We start from the raw sequence: 26,928 nt of genomic DNA, 5'->3' as shown, positions 1-26,928 counted from the left end.
TGAGTCCGGAGCAATTACAAGCGTGGAGTGCACAAGGAGAACATTACATGATAAAAGATCAGTTGCCCTACTTCAGGAATCGTTTATTCTTACCAAACCAAGAACTACGAGAACAAGTCATGTCCGGTTATCATGATTCCTTGATCGAGGGCCACCCCGGAATCGCTAAAATCCTAGCCAAGGTAAAACGAAATTATTGGTGGCCCACGTGGCTTAAAGACTTTATCCAATTCATCCTATCTTGTGGAGTGTGTGTTCAAAACAAGTCATCCAAGCAGAAACCGGCTCGGCTATTACAACCATTGGAAATCCCACCAGCACCCTGGCACACGTTGTCCCTCGATTTTATTTCGGACTTACAACCCAGTCAAGGGTTTAACACTATTCTTGTGGTCGTGGACCTATTTTCAAAAATGGCACATTTCATTCCCTTAAGGGGCTCCCAAATGCTTCCACTCTGGCAAAGGTATTTCTTGAAGGCATCGTACGGCTCCATGGGTTTCCTTCAGTTTTAGTCTCAGACTGAGGTACTCAATTTGTATCTAACTTCTGGAGAAACTGCTGCTCTATGGCCCAGATCGACATCCAGCTATCCACCAGTCACCATCCCCAAACGGAAGGACAAACTGAGAGGACAAATCAGATGCTCGAGCAGTATCTGCATTGCATGTTACACCAAGCTGAAGGAAGCTGGTTCAACCTATTATGGATAGCTGAATATGCTTATAATAATTCCCTACACACCAGCACTGGGCAGACACCCTTTTATACTATGTATGGCAGGCACCCACGTACTTCTGAGTTGGATGTTCCTACAACCCTGGAAATGCCAGCAGTCAAAACCTTTCACACAACCATTTCTCAAACCTTTAAAAGGGCCGCTGAACACCTACTTCAAGCTAAGAATCACCAAAAGAAGTTTGCTGATCAACACTGAGCAAAGGCCCCCAACTACCAAGTGGGAGACAAAGTCTGGCTGGCATCTAAACACGTGCCCATTAAAGGAACCCAAACTTTCCGTCCAAGATACCTGGGTCCATTCACCGTCACCTCCGTGATAAGTCCTGTGGCAGTCAGACTAGCTTTGCCGTCAAACATGCAGATTCATCCTGTGTTCCACGTGTATCTCCCCGGGTAGCAACGCCACCGCAGCCAGTAACAGTCGCCGGGGAGCCAGAATTCGAAGTCAAGGACATCCTGGATTCAAAGTACGTCAGATCCAAATTATGCTACTTAGTACACTGGAAGGGGTATGGTCCACAAGACAGAACATGGGAGCCTTGTGAGTACATCCTTGCTTGCTTAGACGATTTCATCAAAACCATCCAAACAAACCAGGACCAGACAGAAGAGCCACCTTGAGAGGGGCCTTGGGGGGGAGTGCTGTCATGATTCCTGCCCCTCATGTTCCCAGCCCTCCAAGATGTCAGGCTGGAACCAGACCACGATCACCTACATGGCCCTTAAGGGCCTCTCCATCCTTCCAAAGACCCACTTGGAGTCAGACTTGGCACTTGTGCCACCAGACTCACTCACTCCCATAGGATAACATTGGGGACTGGACTTGTAGTGCATTGATGGGGACAAGATGGATGCCCCCACATATTTCGGTTCCCAGAACTGCATGTGCAGTCTAGTCTTTTGGGTGTGGTTCAGCCCAGAGACACCTGGGATATCCAGAGACTATTTAAGCCACACCCAGGCTGAGAAACATGCTTTGTGTTTTCTGCACCTGCAGTGTGACACTCACCGTGTTCGGATTGGTCTCCAGTAGGCCTGCATCTTTCTTCTGCTCTCAGCTCCTGCAAGAACACTGATAGGAACAGCCTTACCTTGCGGCGCTTCTGCCCGTCATTCATCGACTTCTTCTGTTCCGCGGGCCTCTTCGGCAGTGTCATTCCCATCCCGGCACGCCGCTTCCTAAGGAAAAGGGAAAAGAACAGAAAAAAGGCATTAGTAAGCTTTCAGCAAATCTTCGCTTATTTTTAAAGACTGTACGAGCTTCAAATGCTTACCTGAATCCCAGCCGCTCTGGGGGAACTCTGTCTCCGGAACTTCATCCATCTGCTAGAGGGAAAATACACTCCAGGTTAGCGTGGAAACATGTAGAGGCACCGCATACCACGCTTACTCACCGCATTTCTTCTTCTTAACCGGCATCCACGCTGAAAACGTCGTGGGCCCTAAAAGACACAGAAAAATAACTCAGTTCAATACAAATATGAAAGGGTAACAATGAGCATCGCGCTCTCACTCACCTTCAGCGCTACTCATCTCAGCAGTATGTCGCCATCCCCGGACGCCGGCCATCATCTAAGGAAGGGAAGGAACTAAGTTAGAGAACTGTTCAAAAGACTTATTATACTTACCTGTTGGACTCTTGCCAGTGAAGTAACTAGGTAGCAACGAGCCTGCATCAATCAACGCGCCCCTGTGCTGAAAGCAGGACGAGAGCACACTTTCCAAGAAAACAAGGTGAGCTGTGGCTCAAAGGGAAGGGTTGGACCCTGGGGAAGAAGGGGTTCAAGCACACAGAGACAATAGGGAGTTCAACTCTACTAATCCTGTGTTTCAGGCCCAGTCTCCAGTCGAGTAGACTCCAGGGAAGTGTTCGAGTTCGTAAAAGGTCAGAACAGGCTGAGTGACGTCCCCGTGGATACCAGGTGAGCTTTACAAGGTGTTATATTAAAATATAGACACATTTATTACAAGGCCTTTGTAACATAAACCACAGCAAAGAATCGCAGTAACACTAAGTAAACCAATACATCATACTCAATACAATATATATACAAGACCAGAGGGGTCTAAAGGGATGACTGCCGAAATATGTTAACAACCTAGAGGGGGAAGGAAACAGGCAGTGCAGTTAATCTTTAGGCTCAATTCAACATCAGTTATTCACCTAACTAAGAGGCAGTCCAAGCCCTAAGAAGAGCCTTGTGCTCAATAGTACATGTATGCCAATGCACGCGGTTGTTCGCATGGGCAAAACAGGGTCTCTTCAGGGGTCTCTAGCAGCTCGGGAAGGTGGATAAGATGATGAAGAATAAGTTCCCACTATTCAAGAAGGTCCTTCACTTGAAGGCAGAGGCAGTTCGAGAGTTGGGGATGGAGTTGCTATTTCGCAATAGCAGTGGACAGGAGAGGGGCCCTCACGGGCCACTCATGTGTAAAGTTGGGCTCTGGCACTAGGGGCCACCGGTTGGGGTAAAGATTATTTACCGGTCCCTGAGGCAAGGAGAGCCAAACTTTGGCAGCTTAGTCCAATTCGGTTACAGGTTTGACGACGTCAAAAAGGACATCTCGGCACCTTTTAGTTCCTGAGTTCTAGCGAGGATTTCCCAAATGGGACAGTGGCGATCTCTCCTCTCCGGGTGGATGAATCACCCCAGTTTCACTGAAACAGGCGTCAGGGGCAAGAGGGTCACAAATCCAGTGGACTTACAAAGGAAGTGACCGCAGCAGGGCAACACGGTAACTGCGTTTACTCCGATCCGGGGACACTCCTCTCACTTCAGACCTGGGAATGCCAAGTGTACGAAATTGCAGGTTTTGGGGAAGGTGTCGAGAAAAGTCGGTCCCACTATTCCAATGGGTCGAAGCATCTTCACAGACCTTCTAGGACGACCAGATGCAGAGGGGTCCCACGGGACGACAGCTGGGTCAGGGTGCCAAACAAAGTCTCCCAGTACTGACTGCCTTAAGGGCATGTCAGTTTCCCCATAAAAAGTGAGCGAAAGCCCAGAGGAGTGCAGCTGAAGGCTGTGCTTCTCTGGCAAAGTCAGTCAATGGGGAGCAGCAAAAAGTTTGGGGGTTGACACATGGAGGGAAAATTACATACACATATGAAATCTTTCCTAACAGTCCATATTGCTCAGCTGTAGAAATCTCGGTCACTACTGTGCGGCACAGATTCACCTTGCAATGTTAACACAAAAAGAGAAACTACTCAAACACTCACCAACATTTACCAGTGCATCTGTAACTGCTAAGATACACCAACACTATTCAGAGAAGGAAGGGGTAGTGCAATTGGATACATACACCAGACAATTTGGCCTTTCCACACCTTTATCATGAGGGCAGCCAAGGAATCAGTAACAAATCGTTGTCAACGGGACGTTATGGTTCCGTTACAGTTCCAAACAGCTATTATCTTTACAGAAAACACTATGCTAAAGCAACGTTCTGGTTACAATGCCCTACTAAAAACATATGAAATTCACTAACAAAAACATTGTTTAAGGGACGTTATGGTTAAGTTGCACTAGTAAAAACCTATACAATGCAATTGACAAATGCTGTTACAGGGACGTTATGGTTACAGGTAAAACCGAACCCCTCCCCCCGAAATTCGCCAGTTATGGTAAGCTAAGCAACCATAACTCACACCACCAGTGTGCACTGCAAGGACTAAAACCCATGACATCAAAGATGCCATAACAAATCTCATTGATGACATCACTGATGACATCACATGTGTGGCTGCCCCTTTTTTATATACATATATAATATACCCCTTTATGGTTTAAATATCTTCTATCTTCCATGTGCTCTCTGAGAGGCCATTTATCAGCCTTTGCTGAATTGCCTTCTGGTATTTGTAGTCTCCTAGTCAAGATGGTGGGAATAATGCCACAATTGTACACTTTTTGCCTAACATAGTTCTATAAGGATTTATATATTTCAGTGGCACTATGGTATGTGTCCTTTCAAGTTATCTTTATAAAGCAGAGTAGTGTTGGGAGCCAAACATGGGGGCGAGGAGGGGAAATTATGAAAGGGCAAGTAAGTCATGAGTATATTTCCAGGATGTGGCCAAAGAGGTTGCAATCATGAACCCTGGTGCAGTTATTTTCCCCTGATTGTGGCTATTTTTTAGGGCACAAGTAAAGGACATGTGGGTGGATAGATAAACTTTTTTTCAGAAGGCAGACACAAACCCTTGGTTTTTTGAGGTTGGCAAGCTTGATCAAGTATTCGGCTAACAGGATTTTACTCGGGTTGTCATGTTCCCGGTGCAGGCTCTTACCCACAAGACCATAAGCACTTGCCTTGTATTGGAATTTTGTTTTCCAGGGAAAATTTCACTATAGATTACTGGGTTTAAAAGGTGAACACCTTTTATACTTTTCCCAGCATATGCATTGGAACATTTCCTCTCTCAAGAAATGTTTCTGTTGTTCATTACTTTTTTAAGTCCAGCTATTTTCTCTTGCACACATCCTTTTAAGGGGAAGGTCAATTGAACTATATTTGTATATTTCACGTTAAGATATATGTTTACTTACTGTGTGTATATTCATGGGTGCCAGCCTTTGTTTTTCGCTATGGGGGCAAAAGTACCTGGGTGTATGTTATTCTTCCAGCCAGTCATGTTTTCCCCTTTTCCGTGCTGCTTAAATGCAGTTAGTTGGGGTTGTGGGATGTATCACAACAGTCACGAAGAGACCGGCCATAAAACAAGGGTACATGTAGCACACTACTCAACCAAAGTGTGAGATCTTTGGCCATTAATTTAATCTCACTGCGCATTGCTTACACAAATTGTGAGTTCTCAAAGACTGCCATCTCTTAAACATACCAATACCACTGTCAACACAGGTCAAAGTCAGTCTTTGATTGATGAATGTCTTTGAGCAATAGGTTGCAAGTGTTTTTAAATATAGAGTGGCCACACCCAAAAACAGTGCTGACTGGCCATTGGCGAAGGCCATGGCCAGTAGTCTGATAGTGTTCTAAAATGGACAATGGCCACGGTCGAAGGTCATGGCTCGTGACAAGGTAGTGATTTAAAAAATACAGTGGGCATGGCCAAAGGCCAAAGACTGTGCACACTGGACATGGGCAAAGGCCATGGCTAGTGGTCTAGTAGTGTTCTAAAATGGACAGTGACCACGGCGGAAGGCCATTGATAATGACAAGGCAGTGATTTAAAAATACAGTGGGCATGGTCAAAGGCCATACCCACTGGCCATGTTCGAAGACCATGGCTAGTGATCTGGTTTAAAAAATACAGTGGGCACGACAGGAAGCCATGCTCATTGGCCAGGGCCGAAGGCCATGGCTAGTGGTCTGGTAGTGATTTACAGTGGGCAATGGTGAAGGCCATGGCTAGTGGTCTGGTAGTGTTCTTAAATATACACTGGGCAGTGGCGTGGAAGAAATCTATGGAATAATAAAACCCTGGAAATTCAATGAAAAATACTTTAGTTAATGATCAGTTAAGATTAAAAAGTATCACAGAAAAACCCTGGAAATTCAGCTAAAGCCATGTTTATTTCAGACTCCCTGTTCCGTTGCCTATGACCACAATGATGACATGACAGATGACTTCACTGATGACCTCACTGATGAGATCATTGTTGACATCTGCTCTCCACTCACAAGCAGCCAGAGTAGAACTCCTGAGATTACTGTGAATTTACCGAAATAGAAATGTTCAAGGGAGAAAAAAACCAAAATCATCTGAATGCAAATGACTTTCGGTTTTCACTCCCCTGAACATTTCTAACAACCCACTGCCCCTCAACCGCTTGCTTGCTTCTTGGTGGCACACCTCTGTGCTTGCAGCCATCTCCTGCATCCCTCTGCAATGCCTTTTCCCTTCACTTACGTGAATGGGAGCCAGCGCCGCAGGGTTCTCTTTTTTTTACAGACTTTACCCAGTAGGGAGCGGGGGACACCCCTGCAACCCCCAGTGGCATTATAGTGAACAAGGGTGTGGGGGACACCCCCGCAGCCCCATGGCCCTTGTTCACTATAATGACACTGAATGGGGGATTTATTTGACATTTTCAGCTGTAGTAATTTCCATCTCCCATTCGTTTTCTTTTATTTGTGTAAATATAGGGATTCCGAACTCCTGCACAAAGACACAGTTTTCTTCCAGTTCATGGATGGTCCACCAATCGCAGAACCTGTCCTTGGACAGCAGATGCTGTCTCTATGCTGGATTCTCTGCTTCCCTCCATGACGCTGCTGCGCCCTGCTTCTGCCCATGCTGTGGGACTCACTTTGTCCTATATTGCCATTTAACTCTCCTATTCCCCTTAATCTTGCCCTGGGTGGTGGGATACCACTCCTGGGGGCAGTGGGTCTCCTCTTGCTCCTTCATACTTATAATTCATATATAATCTTTTACCAAACTAATACAAATGAAAGCTTCACAAGTAGTAATATGATGTATGTGTAGCTGCTGACTAGTTCTCATACTGTACTCATTGTTATGAACGCAATCTGAATGACATCTGGCCTAGTAAGATTGTTGTCTCTGGCACTCATTACAAGTCAGGCGTTAAGGGTTTAACGGCGCCGCCGGCGCCGTTAACCCTTAACGACTGATTAAGAGGTCCCGGGTTTTAACGCCTGCTTTTTGCAGGCGTTAAAACCCATGCCGCAAAGTGACCGTGGTGCTAAGTACGGTGCCGCAATTTGCAGAACCGTACTTAGCGCCTTTCCCCATTCCCATTATGCCCTATGGGGCAAAAATGGGAATGGGGAAGGGCAAATGGTGAATGGGGAATTACCGCCCCACTCACCTTGGAATGGGGCGGTAATTCCGCCATCCACCATGCCGGAGTCCGGCATGGACCATGGTGCTAACAGCACCATGGTCCACCGCCTGACTGGTAATGAGGGCCTCTGTCTTCCCTCTGTTCCCCCTCCCTTGCCTCGTCGTGCCTTGAAACACTTGTGTATAAGTGCGTTATAAATGCCATATCATATCATATCATAACTATTCTAAAATACTAAAATCACATGTGTAGACACGTAATTGTGCTCTAAATATGTGCAAGTACCTAGAGTGATCTTTTGTCTGATGCCATCACTTAAATAATCCTTGTCACCATATATGATGTTTTAGTGATGTCATCAGTGAAGTCATACATTATGGTATTAGTGATGTAACCACAACATGACCGCAATGATGACATCACAGTTGACATGCCTGATGACATCACTAATTACATCATCTATGGCATAACCAATAACCTCACTGATGGAATCACTGATTACATTACAACATAAACCGGCCATGGGCAATGGCAACGCAGTTTGGCCATGCCCTCTGTATATTTTAACACAATAAGGGGCAACTCTAAACTGTGATGCCATCATTGTGGTTACAGAGTGTGCAACAGCAGGCCTGAAGTTAAGGTGGCTTTTGCTGAATTTCAGGGCTTTTGTGGCATTAAGTTCCCACCGTAACGTCCCGGCAATTAAAGCCTTTTCCTTGAAGATATATATCATTCTACTTCTGGCTTCTTCTAGATTTGTCATGTATGGTCTGGTCACTTCGAAAATTGATTAAGGAAATACCTAGTAAGCTTAACTCCTCTACCGTTGCCCCTGCTTAACGTGGTGTATGTCTATAACATGAACGTATCACCAAATTCTTTGAAAATTATGCAGGCTTCCCCAGCAGTTTACAATTAATTTCAAAGTCTGCTATGTGACCATTGTGGCATGAGAATTTCCCAGACTATTTATCTAGTGTAGAAGCATAAGACCCCTCGTGGTGCAAAAGTCACCAGCAATTAAGTTTGTGGATGTTTCTAAGTGACATCTCCCCAGTTGTACAATTCCATCATACTGGCAATTACAAAAGCTTTTAAAACTAATTTCTTGTAGCTGGCCTTTCCATCAGTAAGGACATTCTGGTTGATCAGTGTTGTGTGCTACTCTTCCGTACAGTCAGCACATATGGTGGGTTTTATCCTGATGGTCTTTTTTTCTATTTTTTTTTTATATATAAATATTTTATATGTAATTCGTTCAGCTGTTTGGTCTGCCAATTGAGTTCTATCTTTCTTATAGCCGTTTTAGGTAACAGTTGTAAAATCTGCAACTTCCCCTTGTTATTATAAAAGTACTCTAATACAAGACGGCTTGTTGATTTCAATATTTATTTGTCTTTATAACTTTAGTATAACTTATTTTCTCTCTCTGTTTTGGCTTATGGTGTCACAAAACATACACTGAATTGTATCACACACTTACCAAGGCAGTCGGATACACAAGTTGAACATGTATCTAATGTAAGTCTTCTTTCAGGAGTGGGGCCCTGTAGCCATTGAATAACATTTACCAAATATGTGGCACTTAGAAATTCTTGAGTAGGTTCAGTATATGGAGAATATTTCTGAAAAAGAGGATAGAGACCAGGCTACCCCTCCCTTCTAGACGCACAAGGAGGAAACCTTTTTGGAAGCTAGTAATTATTAAAGCTGGCTCTAAAGGATCACACTCATAATCATACAGATAAAACAAACTTTAATTAAAAAAAACAGCATGTTAAAAAACAATTGGGCAACAGGTCACTGTTGTCAACCAAAAAGGCAAATACTTATAGGAAGTACCTTGCTGAAGTACCGCTTAGCCCGCTTGAAAACGCTGAGCAAAAAGTGAACGTTGGAACGAGCTTCCTGCATTATGGACTTTGTTTACCAGAAAGCACCTGTTGCTAAATCTGTTTGTCACACCCCTGGAGGGGCTGTACTTCCGCTTCCTCTATATCTGGAGATTGCTCACACACCTGCGCACGCACACCTTGCAAGGAAGTAGCTTGCTGAAGTACTGCTTAGCCCGCTTGAAAACACTGAGCAAAAAGTGAACGTTGGAATGAGCTTCCTGCATTGTGGACTTTGTTTACCAGGTCAGCAACACATTCGAGCAAAAGACTTACACTAGCTGATAAGAGACTTGAACTTTTGGCTCAAATAGTGTTTGTTTGTTTGTTTTTAGAAAGCACCTGGTGCTAAATCTGTTTGTCACGCCCCTGGAGGGGCTGTACTTCCGCTCCCTCTATATCTGGAGATTGCTCGCGCACCTGTGCGTGCGCACCTTGCAAGGAAGTACCTTGCTGAAGTACCGCTTAGTCCGCTTTGCCCGGCGAGTCCGGGTGTCTGGTACGGAGCTCTTTAGGAGGCTTGTTTTGTTTTGTTTGATATTTAATAATAATTGTGTCGAATTTGTCTTCTAGCCAGATTTGAAGCATCTTTGTAGATTTTAAGTTGCTTTTTTCCGTTTTCTTTCTCCTTTTCTCTTCCCGTTTTTTTTTACATTTTTTTTAATTCTTATTATTTATTTCCTTTTTTTGTGTGAGTCGTCTTGATTCATAAGTGGCTTATGCTTTGTAAATTATATACTCTGACAACGTGTATGCCCAAAAATGCGGCTTACGCTAGCATACCAAAAAAATCAGCAATGGCGGCTGGGTCAATGAAGCTGTGCGTTTCTAGCACAGCCATCACTTTAACCCCTGCAGCCCCGGCCAAATCGACTAGACCTTCAATTTCTAAGAAAAATCAAAAGCCTTTTCAATGGAAAGGGCCTCCCATAAATCATGCGTTAAATAAAGCCTCCTTTTTTACACCGAAGAGAGCAGTCAGAGGAGAGACCAAAATTACAGCAGCAGCAACTGTGTCACCAATGCCCCAAGTAGTGTCTGATACTACTATTTTAGACCCCGCCGTGACCTCGATGGGAGTTCACGATGCTGAGGTCCTCTCTTACACTAATGTAAACGCTTCACAGAAAAATCTGAATAGTACAGTGATTGATAGTTTAGAAGCCGGAAACATATCACTGTATGCTAGCCAAAGCGAATCACCTATCACCATTTGTAGTAAGCAATCGTTTCAAGGTGAAACGCGTGCTGGAGCAAAATCCAATTTAGAGGAGTCCTCTGCATCATCTGCATATGTTCACCCTACCCCAAGACAATGCTCGGTGAACCAACCATTTATTGATGTTTCTACACACTTAAATGTACCTCGAGCTAACTTCCTAGAAATCACCTTGTCAGCAATAAACACCACATTACTAACTTTATTCAAACTAATGGAAAAATTAGACCAGAAACTCACAACACAAGCAGGACAAATTAACGCTATCCATACCTGGATGCTTCATACACAACAGCAGACACAGGTTATATCCCAAAACATACCCAAAGTTGTGTACCCTTGATTCCAGAAATTATTCGGCCTATTGACATCACAAATAATGAACCGATAGTGGTCATAGAGGAAGCGTCATGGATAAGCATTGATCAAGATGCTAACCAGGAGGCGAGACGTGACTGTCAAACAAGAACTGAAAGACAGGTTCCCAAGAAAATAACAAAACCCATTTCCCAGATCATGGCAAAAAAGACACTAAAACAATCCCTAATAAGGAAATCAAAGAACATGCCAGCAATAAAGATGCCCAAAAACAAAAATAAAATGACTGCCTTTTTTTAACACTCTTGCCACAGTTCGTAAAGAACACAACAAGCAAGTGTGTGGTGACCAGCCTGGAGCTGACGAATCTGATCTAGAAGTGATTCAGGTTGAAACAAGGACGAGAAGTCAGCTGGTTGCTACGAATGCTATGCCTAGCAAAACTTCTCTTAAAATCGCTAATGATCCGATTCAACACTCCCCACTAAATGATTCAGTGCAAGCACTTGAAAACAATGATAAGAGTGCCCTGGATTGTCAAGAAGTGAAAGAGGCGGGGAAGGTTACTTCCACCAATATGGCAGTATTTCCACCTCCCAATGCCATAGAACTAATGAAAAAAATGATTGACTCCTACTTAGCAGATAAGGGAAAACCTTCAGTATCGATTTCAACAAATGTGGAAACAACTTTAGGGACGGGAATCCAACCACCTAAAATAGACAAGATAAGACAGGGCTCACAAGGCATCTATGGGATTCCAAATAAAACCAGGCTGCTGACTCAAGAAATAGATAGAGATCGGATAATACAGTCTGGAACAGTGCCAGTTTTAAGCAATATGGCACACCAAGATTATGATAACCAAATGCATAATCGACCTGAAGACTTCACAGAGCATGAACTATCTTATCACCAAGCCAGAGATCAAGCTCATTTGCATGTAAGACCTTCACCGCATCCCTATAAACAAGCTCTGTTAACGACATCTGAATCCTTAACATCCACAAACAATCGGATACAGGCACACAATTATCAGCAAAAACACTCTCAACCTAAGACTAGTCCTAATTGTAATTCGCTAATAATGAAATGTCGGGGAGGACAGTTCAATATGTTTGACTTAAGCGGGGAGGGTGTATTAAACATCTTTGCAGATGTTCCGGAATTAGAGTCGATAACATCAAGAGATATTGAACTAATATAATTTGTTGCAGGAAAGAACCTCACAGTTGTAAGATTGTGGATACCTTCAGGTTTAGTGTGCAATGTTATATGGAAAGCAAAAATGCGGCTCTTTGACATGGGTTTTCTGATAGCACAGGATTCGGAAACTTGTAGCACCGGTATGGGACAATGATGTGGTTTCATTAATCCCGGCAGTTAAGGGACTGAGAGGCAGACCAGCTTCGGTTGCAACGCGTCTAACATCAGGCTTTAAGTTGGAGCCCTGGCTACACTATGGCAGCTTTTTACAACTAGTAAAATTGATTAGTTCAACTGGAATTATTGGATTTATAAATATTTACCGAAACCCTAATGGAATATCAGAAGAAATATTTTATTCGAAATTTTCCAATATGCTAGAGATAATTGCACAAACTAATGAAATAACGTCAACTTTTGTAGTAGGTGATTCCAATTTGGATCTTAACAACCAAAATAAAACAGGCTTGCAATCTAAGGAGGCTCAACGGTGGTTTGCCTTTATGTCAGAAAGAGCGTTTACTCTTGCGCATGGTGCGATTTCAGGTGATGTACCGGCACAAGCCACATGGCACAAAAAAAACAGTTCCAGTATAATTGATCACATATTTGTTTATAACCGACATTTTTCAAATCTTACATCATTGAATGTTATCGAATTGCCTACAAGTGATCATAATCTGCTGGTATGTCAATTTAAGTGGTGCCAAATCAAAGATCAAGTCCAACAATTATATTTACAACAATCTTTGGCAATGAATAACGCCAAAACTAGATTTAACTGGTCTACATCAAAATTGCAAGCACTCAATGAACATATTCGAACCCATGCTCATGATATCAGTTTGCATCCTTATACTCATATTCTTGATCAATTCAAAGATACCATTCTCATAAGAAATAATCAACCAGTTAGACACACTCATAAGTATGATCCCATAGTACGTGAAAGGAAAGCTGCATACCTTAGAGAATGGTAGAGAATATATTCTTAAGATGGATTCACCTCTGATGCTGAGAAGGCTAAAAACAGCCAAATGCAACTATACCAATTGGACTAAAGCATATAAAGCTAAACTATTTAATCATGACAGTGAAGCTTTTTTTAAAACAATATTAACAAAAAACTCTGCTGCCACATGGATCTTACTGAATGAGTGTAAACACTCACTTCAAATTAAGGCACAAGCCAATGGTGCATCAGAAAAACAATGGTTATCATACTTCAACGATCTATATGCAGATCCTGGCTTTGAGAAATATGAGCATGAGGTGCAAACGCATGAACAGTGGCAACTAGAATGCTCTACAGATACCAATTCTGAATACATTAAACAATCTAGCAACTCAACAGCAGCTGGTCCTGATGGGCTAAACAACAAAATGCTGAAAGAGAATGTTGATTTGTGGTCTATAATTTTACATTCAATGTTCCAACAAGTCCTCATGCATAAATCCCTACCAAACACGTGGAAATCCTCGATTTTGGTCCCAATATTCAAGAAGGGCGATTACTCCCAACCATCAAACTACAGGCCTATAGCCCTTCTTGATACACCGGGAAAACTATTTGCAAAATGTGTATTAAGGGATTTCAATGCTTGGACATTAGCACACAAATTACGAGACCCTCAACAAACAGGCTGTGTCAAGGGCTTAGGAACGGGCATCAATCTTCTCTGCATTAATGCTTTAAAATATCAATGTCATCGAACAAAACAACCTATATTCTTTGCATTTGTAGATTTGCAAGCTGCGTTTGACTCGGTATCGCAAGTTCTTCTGATGACCAAACTAATATGTGACCAATGCCCGCCCTCCTTATGCGACATGATATATGAATTTCATCATAATACTGTAATTCGCATTTGGCTAAATCTACAAGGTCTATTATCGGCAGAAATACCTACCTTTCGAGGGCTAAAACAGTGATGCCTCTTAGCGTCTGCCATTTTTAACTACTTTATTCAGGATGTCCAAAAGGTGTTTGAAGCAATAAATACAGATTCACCTAAAATGAATGGACTATTGATCAAGGCGCTCTTATATGCCGATGACCTGGTCCTCGTATCCAAGACTCCTGTTGGCCTACAAAAGCTTCTGACGGCCTTTGAAAAATACACTAATCACAACGAATTGAGTATCAATACATCTAAAACTCAAATAGTAACATACAAACCGACTAGATATGGAGGTAAAGTATATAATTGGTCCATTAATGATTTACCATTGGACATTGTACCTGAATCTCAATATCTTGGTATACATTTTGAGCGGTCCACAAATGCAAAAGCACAACATATGGCAATTGAACAGAAGATTCAAACTGCGGTGTCTCAGGCAAAAATTAGGCAATTCCGATATGGCAAATTCACAGTGCGCCCTGCTCTAACCTATTGGGAAGCTAAAGTAATCCCCACCATTCTATATGGCCTTGAGACAGATATTCCGATATCATCTTTCATCTGTGAGAAATGGGAAAAACGTTTTTGGGCACACATATTACAACTACCACACTGCATTCCTATGGCATGGATTCAATATGAATTAGGACTTACTTCATTGTACGCAAACATTTGTTGGAAAATCTGTGCTTTATTTCGAAAATGCATAATATCAACATGTAATCCAAGCATGCTAAAAACAGTAGTTGAATATATTGTCTCTAGTTCCCATCCTTTTGTGCAGAAGTGGTTAGTGACAATTTATCAGATTTTGATACATGAGAATGTTTCAATTGAGATGTTGATAACTAATCCTGACAGAGCAAAAAAAATGATTGATAGAATGGATTGGATTGATAATCAGGAAAGATGTATAAGTTATCAATCTATATCACCAGAAGTATTTAAACCAAATGAAATGGGGCTACTAGAAAAGTACCTCACACAAACACCCACCGTATTTTATAGACATGCAATTTTGCGATTTCGCTTCAACTTGTGGTCCACAAGGGCCGTGGCTTGCAAACGAAAACTTATATCAAAAGCTGAAAATATATTTAGATTTTGCCAGAATGAGGGAATAGAAGAAACAACTGAACATTTAATTACAGAATGCACTGAATTGAGTTCCCTGAGAGCAACACACTTCAGAAACTTCCATAAATATTTAGGACAACTGGAAGAGAAAATGTGTTGGGTTTACATTGTAGGCTCCTCTCAGAAGATGTTACAAATAGCAACCATTAACTTTTTAACATCTTTAAAGTTAGAGCTGGAATAAATGAAATGGTGTATATGGAAAGAAACAACAAGACTGATCATACTAGAGTTATGTTATACTATGCTCATGACAGATCACCCGTAGTGAGATATTATATGTAGATAAATGTAATATATCTATTGTAAATAGATTTTTAAGCATTGATTCACAAATATAAAAAAAACTAGATTGTAACATGTCTTATTTTTTTGTTTTGTATTTATCTTGTTGTTTGTTAATTGTCAAATACCTACTTGTGTATTTTTTCTGTTGTCTTTTCTGCTATGTAAGGATAAAAAATTAATCGAAAAGTTGATTAATTTCAACTAAATCAATAAAAAAATGTTTTAAAAAAATACTTATATCATGTCACAAATACGGAATACAGGGTAGATTAATGTGTGGTAATGAATTTTTTAACACATTTCTACTGTCGACACAATAGTGTTTCTGGCTCGGATTTGAATAATACAAGAGTTTAACTTCCTGGAAGTTATCCAGCTGATTTATGAACACAAATCTTGCCTAAAAAATGAAGTAGAGGACAAACCAATGGTTGCACACAACGCAAAGAAACATCTTCACACAGACCTATTTTGGTTCATCATTGAGACAGTAAAAAATCCTTATAGAGGGGGCGACAGTGATATGATGCTACATAAACTAGAACAAAAGTGGATTTATCGCTTAGATACCATTAGGAAGGGCCTGAATATTTCTAAAGAGTGGAATCTGTTCTTCAATTAAACCCAGTTTATTTTCCCCATTTTGTAGACAGATTGCAAGAGATAATATTCTACTGTCACCAATCACACTTTGCTGTGTCTTTAAATATATTATAGACTTTGTTATGTATACACCTGTGCGATGGTGTAACTATATACCAATGTATTCTGTCATCTATGATATAACATAAATATGTGCTAATTGTTTGGTTGCCAACACCATGACTATGCCTCCTACTCATTTCATGCAAATGTAACTAAAGGAACCCTGTGTGACTTTTCAAAAAAACACTATGCATACCATCTCATTTGTTAAATAGTGGACCATTTTTTAAATAATAAGTTCAGACTATATATTCAATCTATTTTGTCATCAAGATCTATGACACAACATATCTATACACTCCTCAGATTATCATTAATAACATGACTATGCTTCTTCTCTTATTCATTCATGCAAATGTTACTACAATGACCTTTTGAGATCTACATCATCTTGCATTGTAATTGCTAAATGGTGAACCATTTCGAAAAGTAGCTGTATAAATGAAAGCAAATTATGTTTTTTTACCTTTAACACGTGACTTCCTGCTCGTACGCTATTTTGCAACAATTATGCGGATGGTTCTTAGGACGCCGCGTTCAGAATCTCTAATTTTTAAATTACAAGCTTCTTTCGACCATTAAGTAACAGTATGCTCGATACAGCTCCTTCTTCCACGGCAGAAACCAATAAAGTTACTCAAACCACATTGTCCAGGCCCTCAACGCGTCTGCACATGCCCAAGACCTGAGACACTGCGCTACAATGATCGCACTATTGGAAAACAAGCGATGGTGAGTCTCTCCTCGTCGGATCCCTATTTGATTTATTAGTAAGTTATCATTGGGCTTCTATTTGTTGTTTTAGCACACACTTCTCTGCATATATTTGCGGCAAAATGTACCAGAGAAAAAAGAAATTCTATTAAATCGCATTGATTCGAGTAAACTATTCTTTCAATGCCAGAAAGGCATACCTGTGCCACATTGTTTGTACTATAAGGTTGATTATGTCTGGGTTCAGGGGAAGTGACCTTTTTATGGCCAGAAGAAGTGCTAGGCCTAATGTACTCGGTTTTCTCAGACATATTTGCACATAAAGCTGCTACTGAGCTCCAATTTACTCCTGTTAAAGTGTCTCTCTACCCATTTAAACATGTCAAGAAAGGGCACAGCCGTATAGTGCTGTAGAAGTGGAAACTGTAAACTTGGCTGCATCAACTGCCCCTGACTTCTGATAAAAGATTCTGATACCCATGAAAGAAAAAAGAACAAACTCAATAAACGGATATGGGTTGTTTAACCGAGGTCCATAAATTTGTGGCGGAATTGACCGTAGTCAATTTTGACGCAAATCTATTTGACCTTCCGCCAAACATGCCAAATCCCTGGCCCGTCAGCAGCCCTATATCCATCCCACCTCCCCTACTTACCTTATTGCCGTCCGCCGGTGCTTCTCTTACACCTCTGCAGCATCAGTTCGGTCCCTGCAACGTGGGGTCCTTTCTCTGTTTTTTTTTTTTTTAAAGCCCCCCGCTTCCAATGTCCCGGAAGCGGGGGACACTCCTGCAACCTCTGTTCCCATTATAGCGAGCAAGAGTAACCGGGGTACACCCCCACAACCCCGGTTACTCTTGTTCGCTATAATGGAACCGTATGGCCTAGTTGACCAAATTTTTGGTTGTACGAACATTTCATACAGTCTAAATTCAGTCAACTAGGCCATACAGTAATTTATATTCGGTCAAATTGGCCAATTCCCAATAAACAGGGCCTTTTCAAGTTAAACAGTGAAATAATCCTGCCAAAAGGACTGCAGTATTTCACATCAGCAGAGTATACAGGAATTGGCTGCAGAGGTATGAAAATAGGAATTCGTATGATGTGGGCAGATGTCCTCACACCTACCCCCACTCCACCAATAAGGAAATACGCATCTGCAATTGCATAATCAACTATCTTGAGGTACAATCATTTGCTGACCCTCTCCAATATGGATTCTGGTCCAAAGCTGTGCTCATCTGCATTACCAGTTTTGCAACCACCACACACCACTCTCCCCTGTTCTAATGTCTTGTTCTACTAGATGTTTCTGCTACCTTTGGCAATGTGAATCATCCCTCTCTCCTTCAAACTCTTTCCCTACTTGACTTCAAAGGAACTGTACTCAAAAGGGTGTTCTTCTAGGCCTCTCACCCCTCCATCTGCATCTCGTGGGACTCTACAACCTTCTCTGTGCCACCCATTTCCCTGGGTGTTCCTCAAGCAGCAGTCTTAGCCCCACTCCTCTTTGCCTGACCCACCTTCTCCTTTAGCAAACTCATTTCCTGCCATTGCTTTAACTATCACCTCTTTGCTGACAATACCCATATATTCTTCTCCTTTCCTTCCTTCACCCCTGAAATCTGTGAGTGCAAAGCCAACTGCCTAAGTGCCATCTGTCACTAGAAATCCCTTCACTGCCTCATGCTAAACACTTCAAAGAAAGAGGTCACCTTTCACCCTGCCTGCAACTCCAATCCGACTCTTTCCACCTCATGATTTCCCCCTGAACTCATCACCCCTCAACCATGGCTCACAACCTTGAGTTCCCTTCGACAGCGATCTAAACCTCTACCAGTTCATCAGGTACACAACCACCTCAGCCAGACTCAGCCTCCGACCATTAGAAACGTATGCCCATACCTCACACACCACTCAATAAAACGCCTTTTCTGTACTCTTGTGCTCAGCAAACTGCACTAATGCTTGAAACTTCTTCTACCCCTCTACTCTTTTGCTTACCTCAACAAGGTTCTCACCTTTGCATCACACACCCTTTTCAACCTATTCAGGTCCTCTGTCTCCTTTACCTATCGCCAAAATTCTGGATGACTCCCCATGAAAATGTTCCCTCTCTTTATTGCTGCTACATGTATATAAATGTGTCCATGGTCTCGCCCCCACTAATTCATTGGATACAGCTGAGTGTCCTCTTCCTTTAAAACTCTCTGCTCATTGTCTCTTCGCAGCCTATCAGTTCCCTGTCATTGTGCCTCCTCCCACATTTGCTCCTTTTGCCTTCTCAGCCCTCACCACTGGGATGCTCTCCCCCTAGTCGTCAACACCATCTGCTGTGGAACTCTTCAAAATGAGGCTCAACTTCCAGCATCTAGTAATAGATAGAACCCCCAAAATCCACCCATCCTCCTGTCCAAACCAACTGTCTAATCTACCTATTCTGCATTCTGATCTCAAGGTCTCTCTGTGTCATTTATAAACATGTAACTACTGGCCCGAGGCACTAAGTGTTGACAATATTGCTATGTCCTCCACTCTGTGTCCCTAGCATAGACTCTTACCCCTCGACCGTATGTTCTTCAATCCAAAGGCACCTTACCATGGGACTGCTTTCGCTGTCTTTTATTTCCTTCTTTGCAAGTCATTTCTGCTCAAAATGACAACCTGTTCTTAATTAAAGAAAGACAGAAACCCCAAACGTTACCGTAAATTATCCAGCCATGGAAGTGGGGAATGCTGCCATATTGTCTCTCACCGAGGGGTGGCAGGAGCATCCAAACTATGGGCGATAAACATGGTGGAAAATTTGAATGCCAGAGTGACAGTACCAAAGAAGAATGAAAAAGTGCACCATGACTTGGTCTATGAACAGGGCAGATAGTCACACTACTCTCGAGTTCGCCAAGAATGAAAGGGAGCTCATGGAATGTGCACCAATAGGCCCACATATAAATGTGTGCATGCACTGTGTTAAACCTGGATTATGGCTGACCAAATCTTTAGACCTTCATCCTTAGGAATGTCACTAATGGTATAACACAAAATGTGCACCCCTCCCCCACCTGGAAGCCATGCTGCAGGTGCCCGACAAGCTCCTCAACAAAGCACGGGCCGCGCCACGCTATGACTCGGCATGGACCACCACACATGACCAGTGAGCATGATGAATATGCAGCTGCAGGGGCATGCTGCACACTGCACTAGGTGAAACATGTAATATGCTTTTTAATCAAACCTTAAATCTTCCCCCTAGCTAGGAAACAAGGATGTCGGGTCCCTGGCACCCAAATGTACCAGCCAACTCTCTGCATGGCCAATAACATTATGCACAGTAATAATAATATATGAAAATATGTTCATACTCACTTTGCCAATATATAGGCCAGTATACACATGTAAGAAAATACTGCTGATGGGTTAACCCTTAATGCCTCTACAAATATCAAGCCACAGGACGAAACATGTTACTGATGGTCAGCACAAATTCCCCTGCACCATGCAAGAACACTCTTCATGTTAACTTTGCCCTTAACGACAGCAAAAAATGTAATGCCAAAGGAAAGACACACCATCTCCTTGCTGACTGGACTAAGGCCACTCCACATCATGTAATAACACTCATGTTGAATTCACCCTTAATACAATAAAAATAAAGCATGCCCCAGTAAGAAAACACCATCTCCTTGTTGGATGCACAAATACCCCCCAACGCATAAGAATACTCATCATGTTGACTTTGCCCTGAACGCCAGTAAAAAATTAAATGCAACAAAAAAGGAAATGTTTATTTGCTGGCTGCACGAATGTCTCACCTCCACCATGTAAGAACACACACGTTGGCTTAAACCTTAAAACGTGTAACAATGCAATGACACTGTAAGAAAGCAGTCCATTGCTGCATTTACAAATGCCTTCACCCGTGTAAGAACACACAGTCTGGATTTGCCCTTAATAACAGTAAAAAATGCAATACCCCAATAAGGAAACACTTCCTTGCTGAGCGCACAAATAACCCCACAAATATAAGTAAACATATAATGTTGCTGACCTTGCCCTTAATCTGAGTAAAGAATGCCATGCTACATTAAGAAAATGCCAGGCTGAAGCTGCCAGCCACTTTGTACTATAAGCACCCACCCTAACCCCTCCTCCACACAATAACATTCATCCAGTTGGATTTGCCTAAAAATGCCAGTAAAACATGCAATATCACTGTAAGATAATGGGCATGCATGCATGGGTTGCAAGAAAAAATGCATACCCATTCACTCAGAGATGCATTCACAGTACATTCTCCACGTGTGCACTCAGAACATTCACACTGCATTCTCATGCACACTCACATCCATACATGCACACCATTCAAACTAAACGGAGAACTCTCCATATGCACACTTACAGACACATCCTGGCATGCGCGCATGCATACATAAACATATATCTTCTCAGGCACGAGAACGACACACGCACAAAGGATTTTTTTTCTCTTACTAACTTCCAACCCGACCAGCTCTGGACTTGATGCACCTCTCCAGGCCTTCGGCGTCTGTGCTGCATGTAGACAGGAACTAGGACGTAAGGAGAGCTTCCTGGTTCCTGACATGCACAGTTGAGCCTGAGATCTTCCATCTTGGCCTGCTGGCACTGCTGATCAGCTCGACCCTACCTATCCTCTGACGTTAGAAATACATTATTTCTTTCTAAAGTCAGAGTGCTGAGCCCCCTCTCACCGGGGACATGGGGGTGTCTGGGCCCCGCAATGCGGGTTCTGTAAGGGCCCGCTATGCCAGTGAATGTCACCTGTGAGTCAAAGAACTGGTGGCAGCGAGGTGTTACTAGTACCCCAGCATAGTGAGCCTCTAGGAACGCAAGTATTGGGTGAATACGTTATTGGGTTGTCCTGTGTTACATCAATACTTGCCAATAGTTGAGATCGATCGAGCCTAACTTCTTTATCACACTGAATATGCACAGCTGTATTCTTGGCCTTTGTAATAGGTGTATTGTTTAAGCAAGAAGTGATGATAAAGCAGTTCGCACATTGAATCGCAGGGACGTGTTATGGTTATTTTTGGCAGCCAGATAATGATTAAAGCCCTGGAGCTTACATTAGTGGGAAGCACAGTCAGGAGCCGTTAGTGTGGTCATGTATGAGAAAGACCGAAATATGCAGAAGCTGTAAAAGGGCGATTTTTGATCCCAGGAATTCCGCTCCTACCATTTAAAATGTGCAATTACGCAACTGCAGCCGTTCTGTGCCTTTGTGGTTCTTCCGGAATTCGGTCGCCTCATTATAATGCTGCCGTTGCATTAGAGGAATTTACCAAAATAACTGGACGCTTAATACCTCCAGACCTTGGCTTTCTTTCATCAGCGCTCATTTGCATCCTCATTAGTATGCATGAGATTTTCATTGAACTTTAATACTTCCACTGGCGCATAATGCACTGTAATGAGCGTAAAAGTGAGCATGCAAATTAAGACCCCCATTAATCAGTAAACGTTACGAGAGGATGAAATCGGAAGAGGCAGCCAGTAAAATGCTGCGCAGGGCACGCACGCACGCACGCACGCCACGGCCGCGACCCTGCGTAGGCTTCGTGGATGAGTGATATACTTTCAGAGGAGCGCTGACATGTGAGGAAAGGGCACATTAGATATTCCAGTGCTCACCCGGCAAGAAATGCCGGCGGAAAATTGGAATCAAAATGACTGGACGGTAATCAGCGGGAAAGTGCATTCAAAAGGGAGCAGGAATGTATTGTGTTTCTTTTTTTTTGTTGCAGAGCAGCCGAGGGCAACCCTGGCTCTTTAGTGTTTGATTCCTCGTGTTTTGGGAAACATGAAATGTAGGGCGCGTGCATGTTCTCCTGGTCATGCCTCGTTCTGAACTCGAGTCACTCTTTGGAAAAGCATGGGAAACCGCTGCTGGGGTACAGGGACCCAGACTGAATTTAGCCCTTGAATGTCTTGGGAAATAATGCTAAATCCGTGAAGCTCATGTTAAATTAAGAAGCAGATTCTAACTATCATTGCTGGAGGAGGGGTAGACATGACGTTTCCCTCATAGTGTAGGTGAAATCTGTCTTGGTGTTTGGATGTTGAGCGGGTGAAGTGGAGCTTAAGTACACTTAAGCAGCACTTGGCTGGCGTGCTCAGAGCACCTAAGAGTGCCATGCACTATTCATGCTAGACCCGCTTTCATGACTGTGTCTGGGAAGGCAGCAAACTGTCCATGGAAAAATAATAAGCAATTGGATTTCTGCCGCAAAAGCTCCCCCAAGAGCTCAGGCAACAGATGGTATTTTTCATACAGACTGAACTGTGTCTAAATAGGCCGGGTTGGTGACACCGACTTTCCCCGCAGTTAGATAGACAGTATTGAAGGCCCTTTTGGGATTTTCTTTGTTGGCGCGTTGAGGGATCCTAACAGCGAGCAGTCATAGAAGCCTGAAGATGACATCTTAACTATCGACTTTATGGCCAACTTGGATTTACAAAGCTTGAAAAAGAAATTCTGCTCAGTAATATTTCACTGCATGCCCCCGTCCCTTGTTGATTAAGCAGAATGGTCTATTCAATCCCAATATAGCAATTCTGCCAGCGGAAAATAAAATATGTCTGCTAGGTTTTGCTTTTTGAAGCCATGAATCATATTTTATGGCACTTTGATGCAATTTTGTTTACCTACCATTCCTGCTGCGAACACATAAATTGCGGCAGAAATGTTTATGATCTGCGCATGGGGACCACAGGATGGATTTTGCTTTCTCTCCTAGTTCAGTTAAAGTCATTTCGATTCAAAAATAAAATAGATTATTAAATATAAAACGTGATCTTTTTCTTCTTGGTGCGTACAAGGAAAAATGCACCAGTGGCATGAGGCGAAAAGATGACGGTTATAAGCATGTGAGTATATGAGTCAATAAAAGTGAAGGGGAAATGGAAGAGCTGTTTGATTTTGAAAAAGGGAATCCGTCCACATATTTAGATATTTGGTGTCGTTCCAACGGACAGCGCATCCCCCATCATTAGCGGTATCGCATAGAATTGGATGGTGTGTGGCAACCAGTTGAGACCAGATTTCAGAAACCAGGATATGTTCTGGGGGGGAGCTGAGCATGGATTTGGGACCGCCTCTGATCGAAACATGTGCAGTACGCTTTTACAGATATATAATTGGAGGCAGAGAGACAAAATGATTAGATAAAAAACAGATGTGTTTTGAATAAACAGTGCACTCAGAGCAAGGGCCAAATATTATATTTATTTATTTTACACATCTGCATTGCTGATCGGCCTCCCAGGTTATACCGGGACACCACTAAATCAAACCCGGATACCGACATGGACACAACATCTGCCTGTTACTTTATAGAAAACAACAAACACTTCAATACATATTTTCAATCAACTTTTCAGGGAGGTGGATATTTCAATCAGAGCTGCTTGGACCATTCTCAAATGCATCCTCAAGGGTGGGTTTGTGACTGCCCATTTTAACTGTCCCAAGATTCCTGCTGTGATGTGACACCAGTGATGTGCCCACTCCCCCCATGGTCCCTCTTCCAATGTGGAGGACAACCCTGCAACTTCTGTTTTCTCTTCTTCTCCCTCCCTACTCTTCTCTGTCCTCTTGTGGGGAGTCACATGCGCAACACTGTTTCCTCACCTCGCCCTGCTCTGTACCCTCCCACGACTCTTCCCGTTTCCCCCTGCCTCCGCACCCCTGCAACCACTGCCAACCTTTCTCCCCACCCCTGACCTCACCCCGTCCCTCTACTTTTCTCTTTTGTCCCTCTGCCTCCACTTCCTGGTCCTCTGAAATATGACCTCATTCCTGATTTGGAACAAAGGTGGGCAGAATGTTTTATCGTAATCACACTGTGTGTCCTGTGCACAGCATTTTCTATCATCGGTCCCTTAGCGTGGGCCGTCATGATGAAGACAGCGCTCAAACATGTTGAAACATATGAAATGTGAGTTGTTACCTTGTCTGTTTTTGTGGTCATGATCAGTGAGACTCTCACATGAGAAACAGTGAGTGAATGATCGCCAAAGGCAGGCATGGACGTGTGTGGTGTCATCTAACACAAGGGCTGTCTCGTCCTCATCAAGTCTTGGATTTACAGATCCTACCTGAAACTGAACCCCACCCAGAAACAATTTCTGATCCTCATCCACATCACTAAACACCCCTCCCCCATTCAGTCCTGGATATCCAGCATGAACTTCAAGGACTTACCCACACAGCAAACACCATGTGGCAATGCTCTAGAATTCCACATAAAAAGCCATTTCTTCTTCAAAACACAAATAGCAAAAAAACCTCATACAATATGTTACCAACTATCCTTCCACACTGGTGCAGAAACAGTTTCTAACCTCAGAGGCTCTGGATGGCCGAGCTGATCTGCAGTGTCGGTGAGTCAAGATGGTGATGTTATTGCTCCATCGCACATGTTAGGAACCAGGAAGCTCTCCCTGCTTTCTGGTTCCTGGCTGCATGGAGCACTGGAGCATCGAGTCCTAAACTGGTTGGGTCAAAAACAGGTACGAAAAAAGGATGTGTCTGTGTGTTTGTGTGCGTGTGTGTGTGAGTGTCTGCGAGGGTGTTGTAGGTTTATGTATGTATTTGCCTGCATATATGCAGGGTGTGTCTGTGTATGTATGTGCATGAATGGGAGTTCTCAGTTCAGTGTTAATGGTGTGTATGTATTGGTGTGAATGTGCGTGTGAATGAGAATGCAGTGTGGATGTTCACAGTGCATGTGTGGAGAGTGCAATGTGAATGTTCTGGGTGAGTATGGACAGAATGGAGTGTGAATGTTCTGTGTGGGTGACTGGTGGCTGAATGGGTAAGCATATGTCCATGTGAGGCTGGGGCCCAGGGAGCATTGGGGCATGGCTATTTTCTTACATTGACATGGCATGTTTTACTTGCATTGTTAGGCAAAGCCAACCTGGTGATTGTTATTAAGTGGACGAGGGGTTGGTATGGGAGCTTTATAGTACAATTGTGCAGGCAGCCTCACCCTGAACATTTTCTTACTGTAGGTATGTATTCTTTACTGGCATTAAAGAAAATCCAACCCATGTGTTCTTATATTGTCGGGGAAGCATTTGTGCTGCCAGCCAGGGACTGTTTTTTTATTGTGACATTACATTTGTTTACTGGCATTAAGGGCAAAACAACCATGTGTGTTCTTACATGGTGGGGGAGGCCTTTGTGCACCAGCACAGACATTATTCCTTACTGCAGCATTGCAATTGTACTCGCTTTAATGACAAAGCCAACATGTGTGTTCTTATATGATAGGGGGAGCTATTTTTGCAGACAGCAAGCAGATGATGTTTTCTTACTGTGGCATGGCTTTTTTCCTTTAATGGTGTTAAGGGAAAAGTCACCATGAGTGTTCTTACTTGGTGTGGAGTATTTGTGCAGCCAGCAAGGAGATGGTGTGTTCTCACTGAGATATTGCTTTCTTTAATGGCTGTAAGGGCACAGTCAACATTAGTGTTATAACATGGTGGTGAGGTGCATTTGTGCAACCAGCAAAGAGTATACTTACTTTTTCATAGCATTTTGTTTACTGGTGATAAGGGCAAAGTCAACACGAACCATGTTCTTGCATGGTGGAAGGTTGGGGGCAGCTGTGCAGCCAGCAATAACATGTTTTTCCTTTCTGTTGCATGAGAATATTATTGGCATTTAGGGCAAAACCAACAGGAGTATGTTCTAACAAGGAGATAATAGCATATATTGGTAGAGCCAGCATAAACATGTTTTCTTATGGCATCATTACTGCACAAAATATTACTGACCACACAGAGAGAGGGCTGGTACACGCGGGTACCAGGAGCCAGGAAATACCCCCTTGTTTTTACACTAAGTGAAAGATTTAAAGTTTGATTAAAAACATGCTGGCACCTTTCACTTATTACAGTGCGTGGTGTGCCCCTGTAGCAGCATGATTATCATGTGCCATGTGCATGCATAGTGGTCCAGGCCGGCCCAT

Source organism: Ambystoma mexicanum, chromosome 6p (genome assembly GCF_040938575.1).
Source record: "Ambystoma mexicanum isolate Mex_15411 chromosome 6p, UKY_AmexF1_1, whole genome shotgun sequence".
In the NCBI taxonomy this organism is placed as follows: domain Eukaryota; kingdom Metazoa; phylum Chordata; class Amphibia; order Caudata; family Ambystomatidae; genus Ambystoma; species Ambystoma mexicanum.
This window is presented reverse-complemented; position numbering follows the sequence as displayed.